Raw genomic sequence first — 26,843 nt, forward strand, 5'->3', positions numbered from 1 at the left:
AAAAGGATCTTGCCAGTGTGAAGACAGGTGGACTGCTGTGACACACCTACTCACACACTATTTGCAGATGACCAGTGTCCTATGATGTTTTTACAAATAAACTTGAGGCTAGATCTTAAAAAAAAAAAAAAAAAAAAAAGACAGATTTTCTCCACAGTTTCAGTTGAAGTTGTTAAGAATTAAAAAGTCCTGGCTCGAGGAAGCCAGATCTATGAAAACTGTTCTCTGCAGCATGGAAAAACATACCGTGTCCAATGTACATTATACTGGCAAACTGTCATATATAGATAGTTTGGGGTCACTGTGAAACTGGGGTTGACTCTATCCCATTTTCACACACAAGAAAGCATGTTTGTCTCAGTGTCCTCCAAGGCTCCTTCTCTAGGGTTGGATTTCCTTCCTCACTCTGAGGAGAGAATAGGACAGCCCCGGAGTAAAAACATTGTGGCCTTGAATACAACTAGAAGGTAAACTATTCCCACTAAAGGTTAGTGCTCTTTATTCCGTGATAGAAAAAATACCTGTGTGGAAACAAAGTCAGAAGTTCATTCGTGGGAAGCAAGTTCATCCACAGACAGAAAGCTATCATGAATTCTAGCTGAGAGCCTCGACCTCCCCAGTGTCTGGGATATGTGTGGATCCCCGATTTCATGATGCTACCTCTCTGCTGTGATTTGCTCTTGGAAACCTCACCTGAGGGGAAACTCTGCTTACCCAGAACTGTCTCTAGGGAACTCCAACTGACAGCCTCAATGGGGGTTCCCCAGTTGTCTCTGCTAGATGTTCTGAGCATTTTAATTTGGTCATATTTTGCCATCTATCTATCTATATCCATATCTCTATTTCTCTATCTCTTCTTTTACTTTGATTTGCTACTTATTCAAAATCAAAATATGTCTATTATAGATTATTCTCCTGGTCATGCAAACAGAGACTGGGGGTTTGAAAGATGTCCCGCCCACAGACCCATAGGGAGTGGCACTATTAGGAAGCGTGGCCTTGTTGGAGTAGGTGTGGTTTTGCTGGAAGAAGTGTGCCACTGGGTGTTGGCTTTGAGGTCTCAGACGCTCAAGCCACGCCCAGTGTCTATTGTCTGCCAATCCTCAGCTTCCTCCTGACACCACGTTTGCCTACATGCTGCCATGCTTCCTACCATGAACCGTAACCCAGGTACAATTAAACGTTTCCTTATAGAAGTTACCATGGTTGTCTGCAAAATCAACTAGGCTCATGGAAACTCAGAGAATGAAGGAACACATGTGGACCCTTTTTGGGTCTGAGCTGGGTCCTCTGCATATAGGCTGTGGTTATGTAGCTTGGTATTCTTGTAGGACTCAGAACAGTGGGAGTGAGGGCTGTCTCTGACTTTTGTCTCACTTGGGACCCTTTTCCTCTTACTGGGTTCCTCGTTCATCCTTGATGTGAGGGTTTGTACCTAGACTTACCGTAACTTTTATGCCATGTTCAGTAGATATCCTTGGGAGGCCTGCTTCATTTTTTTTTCTTTTCTTTTTTTTAGGGGAAACAGAAGAGGGGGGTGATTCTGGGGGAGAGGGGGTAGGGGAGGAACCAGGAAGAGAGGAGGGAGAGAAAACTGAGGTGATAATGTATGAGATGAAGGAAAGTACCGAAGAAAGAAAGAAAGAAGGAAAGAAAGAAAGAAAGAGAGAGAGAGAGAGAGAGAGAGAGAGAGAAAGAAAGAAAGAAAGAAAGAAAGAAAGAAAGAAAGAAAGAAAGAAAGAAAGAAAGAAAGAAAGAAAGAAAGAAAGAAAGAAAGAAAGAAAGAAAGAAAGAAAGAAATAGGACACATTTTTAAAAAAAGTTATCCAGGTGGTGGTGGCGCACACCTGTAATCCCAGCACTCTGGGAGGCAGAGGCAGGCAGATTTCTGAATTCAAAGCCAGCCTGGTCTACAGAGTGAGGTCCAGGACAGCCAGGGCTACACAGAGAAACCCTGTCTTGAAAAAACAAAATCCAAAAAAAAAACCAAAAACAAAAACAAAAAAGTTGCCACAGTCATGCTGTCTCTTCACAGCAATAGAAACCCTTAGACAGAAAGCAAAGACAGAGGATTTGCAGAGAATTTCCATTGCTGCAAAGCTCAAGAGAGGACAGTGTGCTTGATCTCTTCATCTCCTTCTGGGAAAGATGCTAAGATGCTCCTCAGTTCTAGCTTTGGTCCCTCGCTTGTGTGCTGTACAAGATTCTCAGGTATTGTATGACACAAAGGTAGCTTTATATGTTTCCATATAAACTCACTTGGGTCTTCATTACGTGCCAACAGCTTTCTCACCATAAATGGGAAAAAGACACTTTTTTACTCCATTTAAAGTACTGGAAAAACAGACTAGAGAGGTGGTTCAGCAGGTAAGACCGCTGGCTACTCTTTCAGAGGACCCAGGTTCAACTCCCTGCGCACACATGTGGACTCGAAACTGTCTATAGCTCTGGTCCTTTGGCCTCTGTGAACACCAGACTTGCATGTGATTGCACAGATATACATGCAGGCAAAAACCTCAGGCATGCACATTAAAAGATACTTTTAATTAAGGTACTAAAAACCCAGAGTGATGCCGGGCAGTGGTGGCACACCTTTAATCCCAGCACTTGGGAGGCAGAGGCAGGTGGATTTCTGAGTTCAAGGCCAGCCTGATCTACAGAGTGAGTTCTAGCTACACAGAGAAACCCTGTCTCAAAAAAGCCCCCACCCAAAAAAAAAAAAAAAAAACGGAATGATGTTCTTGGCATATCACATGACCAGGGTAGATCATTTTGTTTCACTAAACAAGAAATGGAGGGAGGGGTTCCGCCATTGCAGCTCAGTGGTGAAGTACATGTCCTGCATGTGGGAGGCCTCAGCACATCCTCATCACCACAGAGAACGATCCAGTAATACTACGCTGAGAGAGTACAGAAGAAAGCCACTGGTGCTATGGTAGAACTGACTCTTCAACTCATCTCAGGTGAAGCACGTTGTCCAGATTCATCTACACTCTTCACTCCCTGATAGGTGTGCTTCCCAAAAGCAAGGCAAGTAAGAAAGATGCTGCGATGACAGTCCCTGGAAGAACAAACTCTGCGGTGTTCCTCCCGCTGTTAGAATCTTATCCAGACTCAACGGAGACGGTGCTCATTTCCTCATCTCTCCTCTTCAGCTGGCAAACTGCTGTGGACATCTTGTTTTATAGCATGTAAACCATGCAGCAGCATCTCCTTTGCTGATTAAGGATGCCATCACCATCAAGGAAACCAATATGGAGGCATACCTAATGAAGATTCATGTACAAAGTTCACACATCCCTGTGTTTGATCCCTAGCGTGCTGCAAGATGGGAGGATTACATTTTTAAAACTGTTTAGTGAGCCTGTTATATATTATGGCAGAACACAGTCACCTAAGAATGAGATTGGTTAAGATGAGAGTCGGCAATATGCAGATGCTGTTCCAGACTGGGAAACTTACAGAGCAAAAAGCAGACAACTTGAATTGCACTGGAAGAAATTAATGAAAATGCTCAAATACTCTCTCATTACATAATGACATCTGGGGTTGTTGTTGCTGCTGCTGCTGCTGCTGCATTATCTTTTGAGACAGGGTCTTACTGTGTAGCTCTGGCTGTCCTAGAACTTACTGTGTAGACCAGGTTGGTCTTGAACTCACAGAAATCCACTTGCCTCTGCCTCCCAAGTGCTGGGATTAAAGGCATGAACCACTACAGCAAGCTACACAGTGACATTACTGACACTGAACTTCAGAGAGACAAAATACATTGCATTTATCAGAAAAATTAAATGAAAAACTTATTTTTATAACAAGTCTAACTTATGATAACATGACTATCATGTACTACAAAGATATTAGGAGCCAAAGCTAAATAAGTCAATTATTTTCAGACAGAATTAATTTCATGTTTCAAATTTTTTAGAAATAATTTCTTTAATTCTGCATTTCCAGAATGTTAGAAAACAAATTAATAAGCAATTTAACTAAAATTTACACATTCACCCTTTTTTAGAACTAAAATTTTTATTCTTTTTTTTTTTAATGTAGGCTACCTTGAGTAGCTCAGTATCAAAAATCTTTTTTATTTTTTCGGTTTTTTGAGACAGGGTTTCTCTGTGTAGCCCTGGCTGTCCTGGAACTCACTCTGTAGACCAGGCTGGCCTCGAACTCAGAAATCTGCCTGCCTCTGCCTCCTGCCTCCCAAGTGCAGGGATTAAAGGCTTGCGCCACCACCGCCCAGCAGTATCAAAAATCTTACCTGCACTGCTCTGTGTGTATTGTTTTTAATTGCATGTTTTCTTTATTTACATTTCAAATATTATCCCCTTTCCCATCTGTGTGGATTTTTTTACGTATTGGAGTATTGCTCCACTGTGGCATACAAAAAAGTGATATCTATTTTAATATTAATATGAAAATACTTACCAAATACTCTAAATTCTGTTTTTGAATTCATAATGTACCTTACATTAGAAATGTATCAACAACTTTTAATGTGTTGTTTAACAGTTAACTGTCATTGTCTTCACTTTTCTTCTCATGTAGAAGAAATAGGAAGAATTCAGTCCTTGGCTAAAATAACAACAAAACCACATACACACACTACACACCACACACAGACAAACCACACCACACTCATCACACACTACACACACACTCACACACACCATACACACATACCACAAACACAACACACACACAACATACAACACACACACCACAACACATACACCACACACACCACACACACATACACACATACACACCTACCACACACACATACCATACACACACCCACACACCACACATATACCACATACATACTACACAACACACACACACACACAAAGGAGTTCAGTTCTTCCCTATGTTTTGTGTGCTCCTGGAGTTAGTGCTTCTGTTTCATTCTGCCCATGTCTCTCGGGTACCACAGCTCCATCTCTGTCAGGACCTTTTGGAGGCCCTTCATTGAGTGTGATGCAGTCTACAAAGAGGCTGGCTCCAAAGATCATGAACTGCATTGTTGCTTCTAAGCATCACTCTGCCAACACTCTCAGAAGTCACCACATTCTTAGTGCCTTCAAGCTATTTCTCTTTCTTCCTTGTTTCTTCTTTTATCATAATCAAAGAGTTGTGCAACTCTTTGATTATGATAAATCCAGCAAAACTTTGTGCATACACATATAATCAAAAACTGCCCTCCTGAAATAAACATTCAAAATAGTATATTCTTTACAAGCTACTAATACAATACTTGGTTATGCAATTTTAACTCTTAGCATTACCTGAAATTAGCTGACCTTTATAAAAGCAACCTAGAGAACTACAGCAAAGTTGTGCCAAACTCTTTCTTTTTGAATTCTCTGACTCTGCAAAATTGCCACGTATAAGAATAAAAGTGAGAGCCATCTTCTCTCCAGCGACTGGCACCTGGGTACAGCCAGGACCGCAGGGAACACCTGAGTGTCACAACAGCTGGAGCAGGGTCCATACAGGCTCTCCTGCACCCAGGAGCAGGGAAGCACCACAGAGAACTGTGCACTGATCCTGCCAGGAGAGAACTGCTCTGCAGGGAGTGATTTAACTCCCTGGTTTAGAGGTGAGGCCTCCATCTTCTCTCCAGAGACTGAGCAGGCTGGTACAGCCAGGAGCTCAGGGAACACAGGAGTAGCAGAGCATCTGGGACAGGGTCAGTCTGGGCTCCCCCTGCACCCAGGAGCTGGGCAGTGCCACAACACTCTGTGCAGGGGAGAGCGGGTCACCCAGGGCTGCTGAGAAAGGCTTGCAGGCACAGAGGAGGGACAAGCACCAGCCAGAGACAGCAGGATCAACTAACACCAGACATAACCAGATGGTGAAAGGCAAATGTAGAAAAGTTACTAACAGAAATCAATTTGAACAAAATTCTCCCACAACAGCAAGTCCTGGATACCACAGCACACCGGAAAAGCAAAACTCAGATTTAAAATCACAACTCGCCAGGCAGTGGTGGTGCATGCCTGTAATCCCATCACTCTGGGAGGCAAAGGCAGGTGGATTCCTGAGTTCGAGGCCAGCCTGGTCTACAGAGTGAGTTCCAGGATAGCCAGGGCTATACAGAGAAACCCTGTCTCAAAAAAAAAAAAAATAAATAAATAAATAAAAAAAATAAAATAAAATAAAATAAAATCACAGCTCATGACCCTGATAGAGGGCTTTAAGAAGGACATAAATAACTCCCTTAAAGAAAAACAGGAGACCACGGGTAAACAGATAGAAGCCCTTAAAGAATTACAGGAAAGCATAACTAAACAGGTGAAGGAATTGAAAAAAACCATCCAGGATCTAAAAATTGAGGTAGAAACAATAAAGTAATCACAAAGAGAAACAACTCTGGACATAGAAAATATAGGAAAGAAATCAGGAGTCATGGATGCAAGCATCAACAACAGAATACAAGAGATAGAAGAGAGAATCTCAGATGCAGAAGATACCATAGAAAACATTGACACAACAGTCAAAGAAAATCCAAAATGCAAAAAGCTCCTAAGCCAAAATATCCAGGAAATCCAGGACAAAATGAAAAGACCAAACCTAAGGATTATAGGTATAGAAGAGAATAAAGATTTCGAACGTAAAGGGCCAGTAAGTGTCTTCAACAAAAATATAGAAGAAAACTTCTCTAACCTAAAGAAAGAGATGCCATGAACATACAAGAAACCTAGAGAATTCCAAATAGATGTGACCAGAAAGGAAATTCCTCCCATCACATAATAATTAAAACACCAAATGCATTAACAAAGAAAGAGTATTAAAAGCAGTAAGGGAAAAGGTCAAGTAACATATAAAGGTAAACCTATCAGAATTTTACCAGACTTCTCACCAGAGACTATGAAAGTCAGAAGGCCCTGGGCAGAAGTTATACAGACACTAAGGGAACACAAATGCCAACCCAGGCTGCTATACCCAGCAAATCTCTCAATTACCATAGATGGAGAAACCAAGGTATTCCATGACAAAAACAAATTTACACATTATCTTTCCACAAATGCAGCCCTTCGAAGGATAATGAATGGAAAACACCAATGAAAGGAGGGAAACTACACACTAGAAAAAGAAAGAAATTAATCTTCTCTTAACAAACCAAAAAGAAAAAGCCACACAAATATAACTCCACCTCTACTACCAAAAATGAAAGGAAGCAACAATCACTTCTACCTAATATCTCTTAATTTCAATGGACTCAGTTCTCTAATAAAAAGACATAGACTAACAAACTGGATAGGTAAATAGGACCCAACATTTTGCTGCATACAGGAAACCCACCTCAGGCACAAAGACAGACACTACTTCAGAGTAAAAAGCTGGAAAACAATTTTCCAAGCAAATGGTCCCAAGAAGCAAGCTGATGTAGCCATCCAAATATCAAATAAAATTAACTTTAAACCTAAAGTAATCAAAATAGATAAGGAAGGACACTTCATACTCATCAAAGGAAAAATCTACCAAGATGAACTCTCAATTCTGAACATATATGCTCCAAGTGCAACGGCACCCACATTAATAAAAGAAACGTTTACTAAATCTCAAACCGCACATTGCACCCCACACAATAATAGTGGGAGACTTCAACACCCCACTCTCATCAATGGACATATCAGGGAAACACAAACTAAACAGAGAAACAGTGAAACTAACAGAAGTTATGAACCAAATGGATTGAAGAGATATCTATAGAACATTTTATCCTAAAACAAAAGAATATACCTTCTTCTCAGCACCTCACAGTACCTTCTCCAAAACTGACCATAGTCTCCCAACCAAAAAAAACCCAGAACCAGTTGGGTTCAATACAGAGTTATACCAGACCTTCAAAAAAGACTTAACACTCTTCAAACTATTCCACAAAATAGAAACAGATGAAACAATACTCAATTTGTTTTATGAAGCCACAATTGCTCTGAAACCTAAACCACACAAAGACCCAACAAAGAGTATTTCAGACCAATTTCCCTTATGAATATTGATGCAAAAATACTCAATAAAATTCTTGCTAACCGAATCCAAGAACACAACAAAATGATCATTCACCATGATCAAGTAGGCTTCATCCTAGGGATGCAGGGATGGTTCAATATAAGGAAATCCACCAATGTAATCCACTATATAAACAAACTCAAAGAAAAAAACACATGATCATTTCATTAGATGCTGAAAAAGTATTTGACAAAACCCAACACCTCTTCATGATAAAAGTTAGAAAGATGGGGAATTCAAGGCCCATATGTAAGCATAGTAAAAAGCAATATACAGCAAACCAGTAGCCAACATCAAACTAAATAGAGAGAAACTTGAAGAAATCCCATTGAAATCAGGGACTAGACAAGGCTGTCTACTCTCTCCCTATCTGTTCAATATAGTACTCAAAGTCCTAGCCAGAGCAATTAGACAACAAAAAGAGGGCAATGGAATTCAAATTGGAAAGGAAGAAGTCAAAGTACCACTATTTGCACATGATATGATAGTATACTGAAGCAACTCCAAAAATTCCATCAGAGAACTCCTAAACCTGATAAACAACTTCAGCAAAGTGGCTGGATATAAAATTAACTCAAACAAATCAGTAGCCTTCCTGTACTGAAAAGATAAAGAGACTGAGAAAGAAATTAGGGAAATGACACCCTTCACAATAGTCACAAATAATATAAACTACCTTGGTGTGACTCTAACCAAGCAAGTGAAAGATCTATATGACAAGAACTTCAAGTCTCTGAAGAAAGAAATTGAAGAAGAGCTCAGAAGATGGAAAGATCTCCCATGCTCATGGATTGGCAGAGTTAATACAGTAAAAATGGCCATCTTGCCTAAAGCAATATAAATATTCAATGCAATCCTCATCAAAATTCCAACTCAATTCTTCATAAAGTTAGAAAGAGAAATTTCCAAATTTATCTGGAATAACAAAACCCCAGGATAGCGAAAACTATTCTCAACAATAAAAGAGCTTCTGGTAGAATCACCATCCCTGACCTCAAGATATATACTACAGAGCAATAGTAATTTTTTTAAAAATGTATGGTATTGGTTCAGAGACAGGCAGGAAGATCAATGGAATAGAACTGAAGACCCAGAAATAAACCCACACACGTACGGTCACTTGATCTTTGACAAAGAAGCTAAAACCATCCAGTTGAAAAAAAACAGCATTTTCAGCAAATGGTACTGGGTCAACTGGCAGTCAACTGTCAGTCAACAGGTAGAAGGATGTAAATGGACCCATTCTTATCTCCCTGGACAAAGCTCAAGTGCAAGTGAATCAAGGTTCTCCACATAAAACCAGGCACACTGAATCTAATAGAAGAGAAAGTGGGGAAGAACCTGGAGCACATGGGCACAGGGGAAATTTTCCTGAATAGAAAGAAAACACCAATAGCTTATGCTATAAGATCAAGAATTGACAAATGGGACCTCATAAAAGTACAAAGCTTATGTAAGGTAAAGGACACTGTCAATAGGACAAAACAGCAACCAACAAATTGGGAAAAGATCTTTACCAACCCTACATCTGACAGAGGGCTAATATCCAATATATACAAAGAACTCAAGAAGTTAGACTCCAGAAAACCAAATAACACTATTAAAAAATGGGGGTACAGGAGTACAAAGAATTCTCAACTGAGGAATACCGAATGGCTGAGAAACACCTAAAGAAATGGTCAACATCCTTAATCATCAGGGAAATGCAAATCAAAACAACCCTGAGATTCTACCTCACACCAGTCAGAATGGCTAAGATCAAAATCTCAGGGGACAGCAAATACTGGAAAGGATGTGGAGAAAGAGGAATACTCTTCCATTGCTAGTGGGATTGCAAGCTGCTAAAACCACTCTGGAAGTCAGTTTGACGGTTCCTCAGAAAATTGGACATAGCACGTCCTGAGGACCCAGCTATACCACTCCTGGGCATATACCCAGAAGAAGCTCCAACATGTAATAAGGACACATGCTCCACCATGTTCATAGCAGCCTTATTTATAATAGCCAGAAGCTAGAAAGAACCCAAATGTCCCTCAACAGAAGAATGGATACAGAAAATGTGGTACATTTACACAATGGAGTACTACTTAGCTATTAAAAACAATGAATTCACGAAATTCTTCAGCAAATGAATGGAGCTAGAAAATATTCTGAGTGAGGTAACCCAGTCACAAAAGAACACACACGGTATGCACTTGCTGATAAGTGGATATTGTCCCAAAAGCTCAGAATACCCAAGATGCAACTCACAGACCACATGAAGCTCAAGAAGCAGGAAAACCAAATTGTAGATATTTTGATCCTTATTAGAAAGTGGATCAAAATAACCATGGCTCACAGTCAACCAATAGACTGAGCACAGGGTCCCCAATGGGGCAGCTAGAAAAAGGACCCAAGGAGCTGAAGAGGTTTGCAGCCCTGCAGAAAGAACAATAATAGGTAGCAATCAGTACCCCCAGATCTTCCGGGGACTAAACCACCAACCAAAGAGGAATGGAGGGACCATGGCTCCAGCTACATAAGTAGCAGAAGATGGCCATTTCAGACATCAGTGAGAGGAGGGGCCATGGGTGCTGTGAAGGCTCTATTCTCCAGAATAGGGGAGTGCAAGTTACAAAATTGGCGGGGGTGGCAGCGGGGATTAGCTGGGGGAGGGGGATGTGATAGGGGGTTTTCCAAGGGGTAACTCAGAAAGAGGATACCATTTAAAATGTAAATAAAGCAAACATCTAATAAAATAAAAAAGAATAAAATTGAAACTCAAAGATTTAATACATAACTTATACACAATGGAATTCACAAAGTTGCAAGTATACATTTTATATTTTGCGCAACTATAGTCACAAAATGTACAAAGGTGTCATGTTAGGCATTTTGCAACTAATAACCTATATGATGATGATCCAAGATTGAATGATGATAAAGAAAAACACTGTTTATAAAATATCTAATAAAAATATTTATCTCTATTAACATTACAACAGGAAGGTATGTGTTACCGAATTATGATCTCACAGAGGGCAGTTTTAGACAATACTCAAAGGCTCCAGTTTCTTTCCACCTTTGTTTTCAGCTTCTTCTTCTTCTTCTTCTTCTTCTTCTTCTTCTTCTTCTTCTTCTTCTTCTTCTTCTTCTTCTTCTTCTTCTTCTTCTTCTTCTCCTTCTCCTCCTCCTCCTCCTCCTCCTCCTCCTCCTCCTCCTCCTCCTCCTCCTCCTCTTCCTTCTCCTTCTTCTTCTAGCTCCACCTTGTTTTCATCATTCTCCTCACCTACAGCAACCTCTTGCTCTTCCTCCTCCTTTCCATCCTCCCACACTGACCTTCCTCTCCCTCTTCCTCACGCTGACCTTCCTTTCCCTCTTCTTTGTTTTCCTCCTCTTTGCATTTCCACCATTCTCTTCGGTTCCGTCATTCTGTTCTTTTACTTCTTCCTCTATCTCAGTGTCCCCCTCTTTGTCATCTTTCTCTTCTTGCCATCGCCTTCTTCTTTGACATCTTCTCCCTTTTCATTGTTTCCTTTCTCTTCATCATCTCTGACGTCCTTTGCATCCTCGCTTTTGGCTGCACCAGGTTTCTCCTTTAGGCCTCCTTCTCTGTTTTTCCTTCTTCCACCTCCTCACCTGTATCTTCATGCTCTTTTCCATCTTCATCTTCCTCCATATCTTGAATGTTTGCTTCTAGCTCATCATCTTTGCCTTCCACCACTGTTTCTTTCTTTTCCCCTCCATCTTCTTCAGTGTCTTCATTTATCTGCTCTTTTACTTCCTCAGCTTCCTTTTAGGAATGGGTGCCTCAATAATCTTTGCTTCTCCATTTGCAGCATTTCCCATGTTGCATTCTTATGGCTTGATTTCAGGAATTGGTGTGGTACCTGCATCTTTGTTCTCTTCCACGACATTTGTGGTCTTGGTTTTCCTTGAAGTTGATGCTCTTTTAGGTTTCACCTCTAATGTAAAGGGCACAGGCATAGCAGACAGTTGAACTCATCTTCTCTTTGGCTCCTGGTTCACATCACCTGCAACCTTTATTTTGGGCATTGTTGCAGCTCTCCATAGGAGATCCTTAGGCAGGAGGGAAGAAAGCCAATAGGAGTCTCTGCCTGACCACTCCTAGAGCAACTAACAAGCTATTTCTTAATAGTCCTTTCATGAGTGAGTGTTAAAACCACTACCTGCCTGTTTCTGTGCCTCACAAGCATTTCTGTGTAATGCTGAGTCCTTATGACTCACAGTCTGTGCCAAAATGCACAAGAGAACAGCAGAGTCCTTCAGCTGTTTCTTCCTGACCACAGCTAATAGCTGCAGATTTCAGGGGATGCTGTCAGTCTTATTTTCCTAGACTCCACACTGGGCTTCACCACTGTTGTTGAGAAGGCTGTGAACGTGTTCTACAGAACCATATCCAAAGGCCACTGCTGAAGGGATCTGCAGCAAAACTTGAAAATTCCTTGAAGAGTACTTTTTTTTCTTAAAGTCTTCTTGAAATTTAAATCGCCCAAAACGTACTAGTTCTATGCCTAACTGTGGAGGTAGGCCCCTGTGGGTGCACCTGTAAAGGGCGTGTTGTCATTAGCTGTCCTCCATCTTCTTCTGCTTTCTTGCTTCTGTGAGCAGAATGCTCACCTCTACCACACGATCCCATTACCAAGGCTAACAGTCCAGACAGCCTTGGACTGAAACCTTCAAAGCCCTGAGCCAAAATAAATTTGAACTCCTCTCAGCTGTTTCAGGAGTTTGAGTGCACAGATGCACATTTAACTAACACAGTAGCAAAACAATTCAAAGAGGACAGAAAAAAATAAAGAAGTACAGTACCTGGTAACATCATTTAATGACCATGACAACCTAATGTATTTGACTATTCAAATAGCAATTTAACAGGTTAGAGAGATGATCCCATAGCTCAGAGCACTGGCTGATCTTGCAGAGGACACAAGTTTGACTCCCATCACCCATACGGCAGCTCACAACTGCCTGTAATTCTGGTCCAGAGAATCCAATGCCCTCTTCCAGACTTTCAGTGGCAGACTGGCATGAATGTAGTGCAAACATGCACTCAGGTACACATATGAGCACATAAAATAAAAATAAATTAATAAACATGAATAAAAAACAACCAAATACATTGAGTGACCCAAGAGACAACCTGGTTTTCAAACTCTGTGTTAGCTATAACATTTTAAAAGAACATGTACAAGCCGGAGAGTGAACATACTTAGGAAAGGTTACGAATTATATTGTCAGTCAAAATTAAACCAGAATCTATACTTTTAAAAATAAACAGTATTTCTAGGTATGGTAGGTAGCACATGCACTCAGGAGGCAGAGGCAGGAGGATCTCTGAATTTCAGTCCAGCCTAGTCTGCATAAGTTCTAGGACAGCCAGAGCTACACAGTGAGACCCTGTCTCAAACAAACAAAACAAACATAGGAGAAAACAGTCATCCTGTACAAGATACAATATTCAAGCATTTTGATTAATATAAAAAATCAACATAAAACCTCCTATCAAGCTGGAGGGTGGTGGCACACACCTTTAATACTTTAATCCCAGGAGGGGAAAGGCAGACACATCTCTGAGTCTAAGCCAGTCTAGTCTAAACAGCTAGTTCCAGGACAGAGAACCCCTGTCTGGAGGAGTGAAAAATAAAAAAATAAAAAAATTTAAAAACTGCTTTATCCAATGTAAGATCACATGATCAATAAAATAATATTGCAAATCCTAAAAATCAATCAATATTAAAAGAAATATGAGCCCTTCTGCATATGGCTCTTTGTGCAATGTGACCTGAAAATTTGTTGAGTTAATGAGTTCACTATATTCCCAGCAGCTTAGTGTTCTGACCTGTGACTTTGGCAGGGCTCACAGGTTTTATTACAGGCGAATAGGAGTGGCAGCGACCTCAGCCCACCCTCGCTCACGCTCACTTTCCATTCCGGACAGGGACAGGGAAGGCAGCCTGATCCAGCAGTGGCTGGGATGCTGAGAAGAGGAGCAGTTCAGGATGCAGCATCACGACTGATGGGGCAAGTCCAGGAGCACAAACCCTCCTGAGCCAGGCTGCCTAGCAAGGCAAGACAGGGCGTGGGATCCAGCATCCTCCGCCCGGCCTTTCCCAGGGATGACTGCATCAGTGTCTTCCTTGATAGCCAAGTTGGGGAGAGCTGTTCCCCGGATCAGAGTCAAGTGGCCCACACACTGCTGGTGCTCCTCCTCAGTCAGTGCTCGTGCTGGCATTGGCAATACTATTGGGGTGTGGGGCAGGGTTCTCTCATCAGCTCAATGTTAGGCTATTTCCACACAGGTAGATGGGGATATTTCCCTTCTTTTATTCTCTTTTTCTTCCTGTCTGCCTCAAAGAAGCGCTCATCTCTGACTGGCACTATTTGTCCTGCTTGGATTAAGGCAGGCCTGCTGGGCCCAGATCCTCATCACCCTCATGGCTCTTAGGACACTCTTCTTTTTCCTCTCTCCCCCTCTCCCTACCTCTCCCTCTTCCTCTCCCTCCCTCTCCCTCTCTCTCTCCCTCTCATTTCTCTCCCTCTCCCTCTCTCTCTCCCCCAATCTCTCCCTCTCTCTCTCCCCTCCTCCTCCCTTTCCTCTTCCCTCTCCTTGTCCCTAATCCCCTTTTCCTCTTTTCCTTCCCCCTACTCTCTCTCTCTCTCTCCCTCTCTCTCCCCTCCTCCTCCCTTTCCTCTTCCCTCTCCTTGTCCCTAATCCCCTTCCCCTCCCCCCTACTCTCCCTCTCCCTCCCTCTCTCCTCCCTCAGCCTGTCATACACGGGGCTGTGGGTCCTTGTGGCCCATGGAGAGCCCCCTGTTCTCTGAGCTCCTGTGCACCAGCTATCATCAGGGCTATGATCAGCACCTGGCACTGCATTTCATGGGCCCCCTGCCTCACCACCACTCCCACAGTCAGAGCAGCTAGCCACAGGGCCAGGTCCTGGCACTGAGTAATTGTTAATACTAAAGAACAGCACTAGTGCCGGGCACTGATGACACATGCCTTTAATCCCAGCACTCAGGAGGCAGAAATAGACATATCTCTGTGAGTTCAAGGCCAGCCTGGTCTATATAGTAAACTTCAGGACAACCAAGACTGTGTAGAAAGACCCCATCCCAAAGAAAGGAAGGAAAGGGGGGAGAATACCACCAGGAGAGAGAGAGAGAGATGGCTCAGGGGTTCACAGCACTTGTTGATCTTGTACTGGAGCCTCGTTCAGTTTCCAGCACTCGTACAGTTGCTCACAACCACCCATTCCCACAGTTCCAGAGGATCCAATGACCTTTCTGACCTCCGTGGGCCTCAAGTACACTTGTGGTGCCCATACATACATTCAGGGAAACCACTCATACACATAAAATAAAATAAATACATCTTTTAAACAATTTTTCTTTAAGTAGCACTAAGACTGAAGTCACTTGAGTAGTGTGATTATAGGAAAGACATTTTAGAAGAGTACTAAAAATAAGGACAAACTATACCTGTCCCGGTGAAACACTGTGTGTATATTTGCACCCTTCTCTATTAAAAGTTCCACAATCAGGTCTTTGTTTTGCCGTAGAGCCAGTGAGAGTGGTGTGAAGCCCTCCTGAGAAACAAACAAAAACGATTTACAGAGTGTGAAATGATGTATTTCTCAATTGGATGAAAAAATCATTTTAAAATAGCACAGCGGGGAGATGAGCAGGTGACTTCCTCTGCTCCCAGCTGCCCTCCCCACCTACTGCTCCCTCTTCCGAAGTCCAGTCTTCTCTAACCCACCCCTTCCCAACACCCCACCCCCTATCCCTTCTGTCACTGGGGCCAAGAATCTCACTTCAGTGTGCTTGCGTGGCTTTTCCCAAGTAAATCAACAGCTTCTTAAGGACAGGGGTATAATCTTTTATCTTTCTTTAATCTCTATCTCCATTGCCCCAAGCCTAGAACATGGTAGCAAAGTTTTTACTTCTGTTGGATGAATGAGCTAAACTGTCTTCTCTGAAGCAGAGTCCGTATTTCAAAAAATTATATAGTTTTCCAGGAGCACCACAGAGACTGAAGCATTCCCTTACTTCAGAACTGTAATTAAAAGCCCAGTATTAAAGAAATCCCCTTGACTTAAACCCATGTTTGACAGCACTTTAGTCGGAAACATTGACATTTGAGGAAGGGCTTCAAGAATATAGTGTTCAAAGTTTTTCCAGTATGTTTGCACCAGGTTAGGGAGGAAGATCATTTGAGTCTCCTCAATTAAAAGACAATTTAATTAAGTTTTACTGCTTATTGCTATAAGAGACAAGGTTTGTGTCTTAGCAGTTAAAAGCTCAGTATAAAATCTTATTCTGGGGCTGGAGAGATGGCTCAGAGGTCAAAAGCCCTGACTGCTCTTCCAGAGGTCCTGAGTTCAATTCCCAGCAACCACATGGTGGCTCACAACCATCTGTAATGAAATCCAATGTCTTCTTCTGGTGTGTCTGAAAACAGCTACAGTGTATTCACATACATAAAATAAATAAATATTTTTAAAAAATTTATTCTCACATATAACAATAATCCACAACAATATAAAAATCTCCATTTTAGTAACTAAAGTTTTTTATTCTAGGAAAATTATAAGGCAAAAATAAATAACAGTTAATCAATAAAACTCCTGAGTGGTCAGGCTAGCTCAAGAGAGCAACAGGCCACATAAGAAAATACTAGGAACCCCAGTTACTCTTTAGGGTTTTCTTTTATGGGGTTCAATAGAAGGAGCAGCTTGGCTACTAGGGATGTAATAAGAGTGGCTCGCTGTTCTCATTAATAAGCTTTTTGTAACTCTGTTTTTTTTTTTTTTTAACCAAACTAAGAGTTCTGTCTCTCCAATTAGAGAGCGGTTTCATCTGCTCATATAAACTGGGGAAAATTAACCAGTCTCTTCTTCGTGTTTCTCTTCCACATCGGGTTTGCACATCTGCTTGCAAGGCCTCTGATTACCACTCCATCCTCATTTTCCAACTCAGCCTCATCTCTGAGACACAATTTCCATTGATTATAAAATCCTCCTTTTCAGTCAGAAAGCTCAATTACAAGAAACTTTTTTCTTGTGTGGTTTTACACTAATTACCAAAAAAAAAAAAAGGCTTTAGTGAAGAGAGATGCAAAATATTTTTACCTTTAACAAATTTAGCGTTCCTGAACTATTTGCTATGCGTGCATCGAAGAACCCTGTAGCCTCTGAAAAACCTTTGAAAGTATCCGTACCTTTGATGATTAGCTTCTTTAGAGCATTTTCGTTCAGTGAATGCCTGAGCTTCTGAAAATGGAGCCGTGTGTGCCAACATTCTGTAAAAGCAATATATTAGGCAGATTTTTACCTTCGTTTTAGCTTCAATATTTGCACTGTGTTCCAGGAGTTGGGAAGCTATAACTGTGTTCTCGCTGTGTACGGCGTAGTGGAGGGCAGTGTTTCCAAGAGCATCCACAGCGTTGGGCTCCGCACCGTGCTGCAGCAAGGCAACCACACAGTCCTCGTGCTGGTGTTGAGAGGCCTACAGGTGTCACATACACAAGTCATCCATTTACCTAAAAATAAACACTCCACGGGTTTCATCAATTACTTCTCATTAAATGAGATATATTCTTTTGCTTTTCATTCTAAAAAAAAGAAACAACAAATCCCTTGTTTTTAGTAACAGGCGCACAGCCTATGTGGCTCAGCCTTGCCTGAATTCAAAACCTTCCTGCCTCAGCCTACGACGTAGTAGGATTACAGGTGTGTGTAAACACACCTAGATAGTCTACATGATTTTAAAATATTTATTTCTTTGAGAATCTCATACATTGTATATTAATCATATTCACCCCCAACTCCTCTACCTAACCCCTCCCAGATCCATTCCCACTCCCCCTATAGTCCCCAACTTCATGTCTTGTTTGTTTGTTTAAATAACCCATTGCCTGCCTCTGTGCTGCCCATATACTGCTGGCGTGTGATCATCTACTGGGGTGTGGTTGACCTACTAATACCCATACCTTAAAGAAAGCCGACTCCTCCTCCCCCAGAAGCCACCAACTGCCCTTAGCGCCTCAGTTAAAGATGGGGCTCATGGACCCCCTTCCCACTCCGTGCTAGAATGGCTTGATCTTGTTCAGGCCTTGGGCAAGGGACCCCGGCTGCTGTGAGCTCATGAGTGCATGAGTCCTGTCACGGCCAGAAGACGCGGCTTCATCCTGGTCCTCCCTGACCTCTGGCTCTCACAGACCTACCCAAGACTTCCTCAGAGACCCTGATGAAAAGACAGAGGGAAATAAGGAACTTCTCTTCTGTGTCCTTACCCAGGAGTGGACTTGGCAAGACAGTCCAGGAGTGGAGCCAGTGCGGAGACCCACGTCCTCCTCCTGGACTTTGGTTATCAGTCCTTAGGTGTCTGTGTCTGGGGTATCCCATGTTCCCTTTGCCAACATTGACCCAGCTCTTGCTGACCTTGGCTGTCCCCTCCACCCCAAAAATAGCATACATAAGGCTGTACCACTCGATAAACTTGCTTGGCATAAGCCATCAGCTTATGCAAGACCGCCCGTGGCCCCAGGGATGCTTTTGTGTCCTCTATATCTCATCCCTGGTCCTCCCACTCAACACGTGTCCACGAGGGAGCCTGTTCCTATTGGTTTGAGACATTTCAGCCCTCTGTCTCATGGTGCTCCCTGAGCCTTCTGGGAAGGGCTGTGATGCAGATGTCCCAGACTTCCACAGACACTTAACTATTCTCTGCATTCTGACAGCTATGAGTTTCTGTGGTAACCATTATCCGCTGCAAAAGTCCAAGCCTTTGCATCTCATCCATCTCTTACTGAAATCGTCGACCAATGTCTTTCTACCTTAATGAGAGGAGTGCAGTTGTTGTCATCACGGGCATCGATGTCGCAGTTCCTCTCTATCAGAAGGGTTACCACCCCCAGATGGCCATGTGCACAAGCATAGTGCAGCGCAGTTCTGTGGAAATTGGAGGAATGCTTTTAGGAAACAATGGAGACCTATGTCAATGCACATTTACCCATATAATTTTAAAACTTAGATTCAGCATAGTTAATTTTCTTCTGAAGGAAGATCATTTCTTTCCTTCCTTTCTTCCTTCCTTCCTTTCTTCCTTCCTTTCTTCCTTCCTTCCTTTCTTCCTTCCTTCCTTTCTTCCGGGACATAAGACAAAGCCTTCTCCATTCGGGGCTAGTGCTCTATTGTGGCTATGTCCTTGCTTGGGGCAGCCTGTCTAAGGAAAAGGAGGAAGCCCGGTAGATTTAACTCAGCTTAGATTTAAATCCTAATCTGTTACCTGCTACCTGTTACTTCATGACTTCCTATGAGCTCCATAGCTCAATTTCCTCATGCATACGATGGGGAATAAACACACTATCCATCTTCCACAGCTAGTGTTGCGGTTCAATTCAAATTCAGCTGAATTCAAATCTTTACAAAGCATGTGCAAGTGTTTCCAGAACCGGACAGCTCAGTATTTGACTGCTAACAAGTACAGCATTTCAGTGAAGTGAAATAGTAGAATTTTACCTACTCTGCTGACATTAAAATTACGGTATATGGGGGCTGGAGAGATCGCTCACCAGTTAAGAATGCTAACTGCTTTTCCAGAGGTCCTGAATTCAACTCCCAGCACCCACACGGTGGTTCACAATCTGTAATGGGATCTGATGCCCTCTTCTGGTGTGTTTGAAGAGAGTAGCAGTGGCACTCACAAGAAAGAAAAGAAGGGAAGGAAGGAAAGAGAAGAGAGAAGAAGGGGAGGGGAACAAGAGAAGGGGAAGAGAGAGGATTGGAGGGGAGGGAAAGGGAGGGAAGGGGAGGAGAGGAGAAGAGAGGAGGGGGAGGGGAGGGGAAGGGGAGGGGAGAGGAGGGAAGGGGGAGGGGAGGGGAGGGGAGGGGAGGGGAGGGGAGGGGAGGGGAGGGGAGGGGAGGGGAGGGGAGGGGAGGGGAGGGGAGGAGAGGAGAGGAGAGGAGAGGAGAGGAGAGGAGAGGAGAGAAGAGAAGAGAAGAGAAGAGAAGAGAAGAGAAGAGAAGAGAAGAGAAGAGAAGAGAAGAGAAGAGAAGAGAAGAGAAGAGAAGAGAAGAGAAGAGAAGAGAGATTATGATATGTGGGAGTGGAGTGGGGGGGTAGAGAAGATGTCCCTGGGTGTGCACGCATGCCAGGGCTAGTGAGTGTATGGAAGTCAGAAGACAACCTATGGAAGTCAATTCTCTTCCACCTTATGGGTCCCAGGAATAGGTTTAGTGGGCATTGATGGGTTTCTGTGACAATCTCAAAAGTTGGTGGGATTCTGTTTCTTGGCCCTTGGGATCAAATCAGGGTCAAGATTTTTTTCTTTGTCATTTTATTCTACACTTTGGACAGTGTGTCCATATACTCTGCTTCCCACCTTCCTCTCACAAGACATTGGGAGTTGATCATTTAGAGCTAATTCCTCCACTGGAACGCAAAACTCTCCCTCTGTCATAATCAACACACCCCAGTCCCTTGACTCTACCATTCCCCCAAGTCAGCCCCGCCTGTCGCCAACAGCCCCTTCACTTCCTGCTCTTCCCTACTCCCAGGTTCTATTACCTGTTCCTCTTGTCCGGGTCGTTGACACCGTTTACTCTGAACGTGAGGAAACGCTCCACTGTAGCTACAGCGCCGACACTCGCAGCCCGGTGGAGCTGTCCCACCGCGCAGTATCTAGTGAGGTATCCCTGGCTCGCACCACCAGCACACCCAAAGCCCAGGCACGCTGCCCACGGGCTGGTGGAGGAGCGCCCCGGCCGAGGGCCCCTCCTCCTGGACCAAAAGATCCTCCTCATGGGGACGTCAAGCTGCCATCCAGTCCCGCCCTGCCCCGCGGCCCCGCCCGCCTCCTTGTAAAGCTTTGAAATAAAGCCAGCCAAGGCTCTCCACCCCTCCACGGGGGTCGACGGTTCTCTGTCCAGCCAACCCCCTTCTCTGTCGCCTGGCAACGCGGCTCAGCCCAGCACCCGGGTGCACAGCTCAAGGAGCTTTCCAACCAGGAAGGTTGGCAGATCTGCATCTGCCAATTGGGGATTTCATTTCCTACGCGCCAAACTCAAGTGCACTCTCTCGGTTGCGCGTGTGCACAGCTCAAGAACAGTTACTGCAAGAAAGGATTGGCCTCTGCCTACCTCTTTTTTTTTCCCCGTCGCCTAGCAACGCCATTAAACGCAACTTCGTGAGCATCTACCAGACTCTAGTGACAGAAACCTAGCCAACCCTGCAACCTGCTGGGGTGAAAAGCCTTGTCAATACATCTCCCCAGAAGACCTGCGTCGCCTCCAAAGGCCAAACGCTGAATTCCGATCCTTTGCAGCACTACAGTTGACTGTCGACAGCTCCAAACACCAAGTGATTCCAATCCCGGAAGTGCATCCCGATGGTTCAAAATGTCATTTGTCATTTACTATTCCAGAATAAACGAGCTCTTGGGAGATGGAAACGAGATCAAGAATTCAAACTTCTCCTTCGCTACATAGGAGTTTGAGGCCAGCCTGGGATACGTGATATCTTCTCCAAACAAAACAAAACAAGCGAAATCCTAGAATAAAATAATGTAGGGAAAGGAAATATTGATTGGCTGGAGTGAAATCCTTCCTCTCTATCCACGAAACACTGGAGACGCAAAAAGAGGCATTTTAAGCCAATAAATGTATACGTTGTGTATTTGTAGTTTACAAATTATGATATTTCAATGGAGTCAAACTGATTTTTTTTAGCATTCCATTTTTCTGTAGGGTATGTGTGGGCTGCTTTGCAGAAGTAAAATGACTTAAACCAATATGTTTGCTTATTTTTCTCTTTAATATAGACAATTAGAAAAATGGATGACTTTTTTCTGCTTTTTGTTGTTGTTGTTGGGTTTTTTGTTTTGCTTTGGGTTTTGTTTTGGAGTTTTCTTTGGTTTTTTGGCTTTTTGTTTTGGTTTTTTGTTAAAACAAGTACCTAATTCAATATATAGCCCATGCTGGCTTGACACTGCTGGCAATCCTCCTGTCTCAGCCTCCCACACCACCATGTCTGCCTTTTGTTTCCTCTGGTACTAGGAGTGTGCCTTGTAGAGGCCAAGCAAGTACTCAGCATCCTAAGTACTCTTAATAAATTTTGATGAAGACCAGAGGATGCCACACTTAATCAAGCACGCTAGCAGGAAACTTCAACTACTGATAGACGCATTCAGCAAAATAGCATGAAACAAAATGAAGACGTGAAAATAGCCTTCCTGCCAGACACAGTGCAGCAGGCCTTTGATCTCAGCACTCAGGAGGCAGAGGCAGGCAGATCTCTGTGAGTTCGAGGCCAGCCTGGCCTACATAGTTCCGGGACAGCCAAGGCTACACCAAAAAACCCCTCTTTAAAAAATTATATTTTTCACAAAGATCTTTTCTTTCTCAGATAACTTTAAATAAATTATGCTAAAATCTGTAATCGTAACTCTCGAGCGGCAGAGACAAGACCAATGCGAGTTCGAAACCATCTCGGTTTCCATAACATGTCTCCCACAAAAATTAAAATAGAAAATGCATTCACAATAAATGCTGTTGTGCTTAGGAATTTGTAGTTTGCTTGTTCGTTTCGTTTTGTTTTCACTTTGTTTTGAGACAGCTGGCCTCAGAGATCTACCTGCCTCTGCCTCCCAAGTAGGAATCTGTATTAGTGGCCTGGTTATGCCTATTGCCTCTTTTTACCTGTCTTTGAATGTGTCAGTGACAGAAACAGTGGTTATTCATTTTCATCTCAAATCTCCATGTTTTGGGGTTGATGACCAGAAAGACAAATCTGTAGCCCATCTAAAAATAAATATACTTTAATATAAAATAAACTTTTTGACTATGATCTAAATCCATTTTATGTTGCCCTTAAGCTTCGATGTTTTTCATTTCTTACTTCCATCCTTCTGCTGTGCATGTGTACACGGGTATATGTGGGTGCGTGTACACGGGTATATGTGGGTGCGTGTACACGGGTATATGTGGGTGCGTGTACACGGGTATATGTGGGTGTGTGTACACGGGTATATGTGGGTGCGTGTACACGGGTATATGTGGGTGTGTGTACACGGGTATATGTGGGTGCATGTACACAGGTATATATATGAGGCCAAAGGAAAACTTTACATGCTGTCTGAGTTAGGGTTCCATTGCTGCAGAGATACGATGAACAGGGCCACTCTTATGAGGGACAGCTTTTAACTGGAGTTGTAGTCCACTATCATCATGGTGAGAAACACAGCAGCATCCAGGCAGGCATGGTGTGGGAGGAGCTGAGTGTTCTACATCTTTATCCAAAGGAGCAGGAGCAGGCAGCTAGGAGGATGGCCTCTCAAGGCCCACTCCCACAGGGATGCACTTACTTCAACAAGGCCACAACTACACCAACAAGGGCACACCTCCTCCTGAGAGGGCCACTCCCAGGCCAAGCATTCACACATTGTTCTCAGAACTGTCACCTCCTTTTGAGAAAGAGTCTCTCACTGACCTGGAGCTTAGGAACAATTAGGCTAGACTGTCAACCCATAAGCCTCAGGGATTCCTCCTCCCTGAGTGCTGGGTTTACGAATGCGCATCACCTCCACTGCACTTTTATATGGATCCTAGGTGCTGTGCTCAGGTCCTTGTCTGCAAAGCATCGACTGAGCTGCCCCCTGCCAGCCCCACTATGTTTTTGTTGTTGTTAAGGACGTTGACCACCAGGCAGTGGTGCCGCACGCCTTTAATCCCAGCACTTGGGAGGCAGAGGCAGGCGGATTTCTGAGTTCAAGGCCAGCCTGATCTACAGAGTGAGTTCCAGGATAGCCGGAGGAGCTACACAGAGAAACTTTGTCACAAAAAAAAAAAAAAAAAAAAAAAAAAAAAAGGACGTTGACCACTGTGCATTTATTTGAGAACAATTCACATCTTCTGCAATCTAAGTGGCAGAGAAATTGCTCCCTTTTCAGGGGGGCCAATTTCTAAGTCCTCAAATATTAAAATGTAAGAAACGCAAAACATGTTTGTTAACCATCCCAAGTTCTTTCCAGAACTCTCTCAACCACATGGTTCTTTAGTTCTTCATGGCAACCAGGTAGAAAATAATCTCAAGAAGGAGCCGGGTGTGGTGGCGCACACCTGTAATCCCAGCACTTGGGAGGCAGAGGCAGGTGGATTTCTGAGTTCGAGGCCAGCCTGATCTACAGAGTGAATTCCAGGACAGCCAGGACTACACAGAGAAACCCTGTCTCAAAAAACGGAAAGAAAAAAAAATCTCAAGAAGGAGCTAATTTCTTTTTAGGATCTTGTGGTTTGTAATGATTTCTAATCCAGCTAGACTTATAAACCTAGAATCCCCAGGAAATCTGAACAAAACTCTCAAGACTTAGGCTGAGTAAACTCAAGCACCTGTTAAGACATGTATCAAAACTTATTCTAGACTCAAGATAATACCCAAGAAAGCAGAGGGAATATGCACTGGGCACCCCGTTTCTGTCTCTGAATCCCTTGAAAGGGTTAACTCGGGAACTTTGGAAAGGTCAAGGAACACTTGCCCCTCCCAGAAGGAAGGGGCTAAATTACATTCCTCAGACCACAGGGAGGTCCCCAAAGCTAGGGGAGGCCCAGATACCCTTGGCCACCTACCTCATTCCCTAACAACCAATTAGTTTAAAGGTGGCACTGTTCTGCCAATCACATTGTGCCTAATGGTAGCTTCCCTGTGGACTGTATAAAGGCCCGTGCAGCATGCTGCACGTGGTCATTCTCTCCCCATGTGCAGGATGACCCCAGCATGCTGGATCAAATAAAACATCCTCTTGCTTTTTGCATCGGTTCCCGTCTCCAAGTTGTTCACTCAGGGGGTCTCTCCCTATCCACCCAAGACGTAAGTGTGAGGCTCACTCGAGTATTATCCGAGTAACCACTAACTGCCAGATGGTTTTGTAAGTCTTGAAATTTATCTGAGAGTAACAAAAAAAGCCACCGCTTACAGGAAGTTTTGATTGTAGTAATGTCATTTGGCTTAACAAGCACACAAGTTGGTGATGAGAAAAATGCCAAGGACGGTTAGCACAATGAACAGCATGCATGAGAGCTCACGTGAAGAAACACTAGTGAGGGCAGTTTTAGACAGAGTGGTCCAGGATGACTTCCAGGAAACACCAGGCATCAAAAAGCAAGAAGTAGGGGCTGGAGAGATGACTCAGCGGTTAAGAGCGCTGACTGCTCTTCCGAGGGTCCTAAAAGAGGCATTCAGTTTTTCACTGACTCTTCGTTTTAGAACTTTTCCCTTGGGTGAGATCTCCATCTCCTATTTCTCAAGGCTGGGAATTCCAGGCCAGGCCTGGATACCCTCACGTGTCTTGCCCTTGGGTGAGTCTGTTATCTTTCCCCTCTTTCCTCTCTCTCATTTGCAGCCTGCTGGTTTGGCTGCTTTGGAGGTCTGGCCCCTAGCTCTGCCATGCCAGGGACTCTGCCTCCCTCCTGCTCCCTCCTCATTCTCTGTTGTCTCCCTGGAACTGCTGCTGGTAGAAAGTGTCCCCCTGCAGCAGTGCTGACCTGCAGTGCTGGCTACTTGCCCCCGAGTGCCACCTCTGCCAGACAGGCCAACATTTTCTGCTACCAGACTACAGAATCCCACAAACACACACTGGCCATATTAATTGGTAAGGAGTGTCTCCTGTTGACAGGAGCGACCCTTAGGCCCAGATAAGGCCTGGCCAGCCTCTTTTGGACTAAGGGTTGGCTTTCAATGCCCAGTCCACAAGACTGGACTTCTGGTGGACCTACATGTTAGGACATAGAGCTCTTGGGTGACCTCCCTTCTTGAAAGCAGTCTAAAATCCCTTGAGCTCTTGAAGCTGCCAAAAATTCCTGGACCAGGTTGGATTGTTTTCTGATATTTCCAGGATGTGACCATCAGGCCCCTAGAAATTAACCATGACAACCTGAATTTCTAGCTTGGCCATAACCGTGTTACTGGAAGTCTCTGGGACACTGGTACAGATTGTTCAGTAACTCCCCTCCTCTCCCACCCTATGGGTGCTAAATTGTCTTCACCCCGTATATTTTATAGGACCTTCACACATACTGCCAGCAGTCTGGTAAATGAAAAAAGGCTCAAGCATTTACCTGTCCCTGCTCCCCAGCCCCGGCTTGTTCTAGTAGCCTGCATGCTCAGTTTGTGTCACAGGCCTAAATCTGCCTAGACAAACTCATTTTTTGTCACCAAGATTTTATGCCACTGCTACCAGCTTTCTTATTCTGGTCCTAGCCATCTGTCTCTTTCCTAAAAACAATGTGCTTTACCTACACAAACTGTCAAAGTTACCTAAGATTCCTATCCTGTCCTAATATGACAGCCCTCATATCATAGCCCTCAATCTTGTCAGAAGTTTGTTAATTATTAAATTTATGACAGACAGAATTCCCAAAAGCCTCTAACAGTTTCTCCCACGAGGTCTCAAAGATATAAACACTGCTACAGGATGCTGCCTAGATTGTGTGTGATATAATAATCACTGAAATATGAAGTGGACAAAACTGGATACTCTTGAGTTAAATGACTTAGCTAAACCAAGATAAGCCATTTCTCATGTTATGCATATCCATTCCACAGAGAAAAAGCCCTGTGTCTTCTGCACTTGAAAGACAGACTGACAGCCCAAGTTGCTGTGGAGACATTAGAAACCACAGAAAACTTCTGGCTACTGGAATATGTGATTTTTTAATATATAACTGCTAAATTATTGTTTATTCCTCAGACTTCTGGCTACATTGAAAGCTAGACGGTTATCTCCTTACCTAGACTCTGTTTCCATTAAATGTTTCATATTTCCT

General features: G+C 43.4%; 1 pseudogene; it reads right to left on the bottom strand.

Annotated features, from left to right (window-relative positions):
• Nucleotides 1-11,045: 11,045 nt before the first annotated feature.
• LOC127690840 (high mobility group nucleosome-binding domain-containing protein 5-like) lies at nt 11,046-12,054 on the bottom strand (annotated as a pseudogene).
• Nucleotides 12,055-26,843: the final 14,789 nt, after the last annotated feature.

The sequence above is a fragment of the Apodemus sylvaticus genome, chromosome 8 (genome assembly GCF_947179515.1).
Source record: "Apodemus sylvaticus chromosome 8, mApoSyl1.1, whole genome shotgun sequence".
Lineage (NCBI taxonomy): Eukaryota > Metazoa > Chordata > Mammalia > Rodentia > Muridae > Apodemus > Apodemus sylvaticus.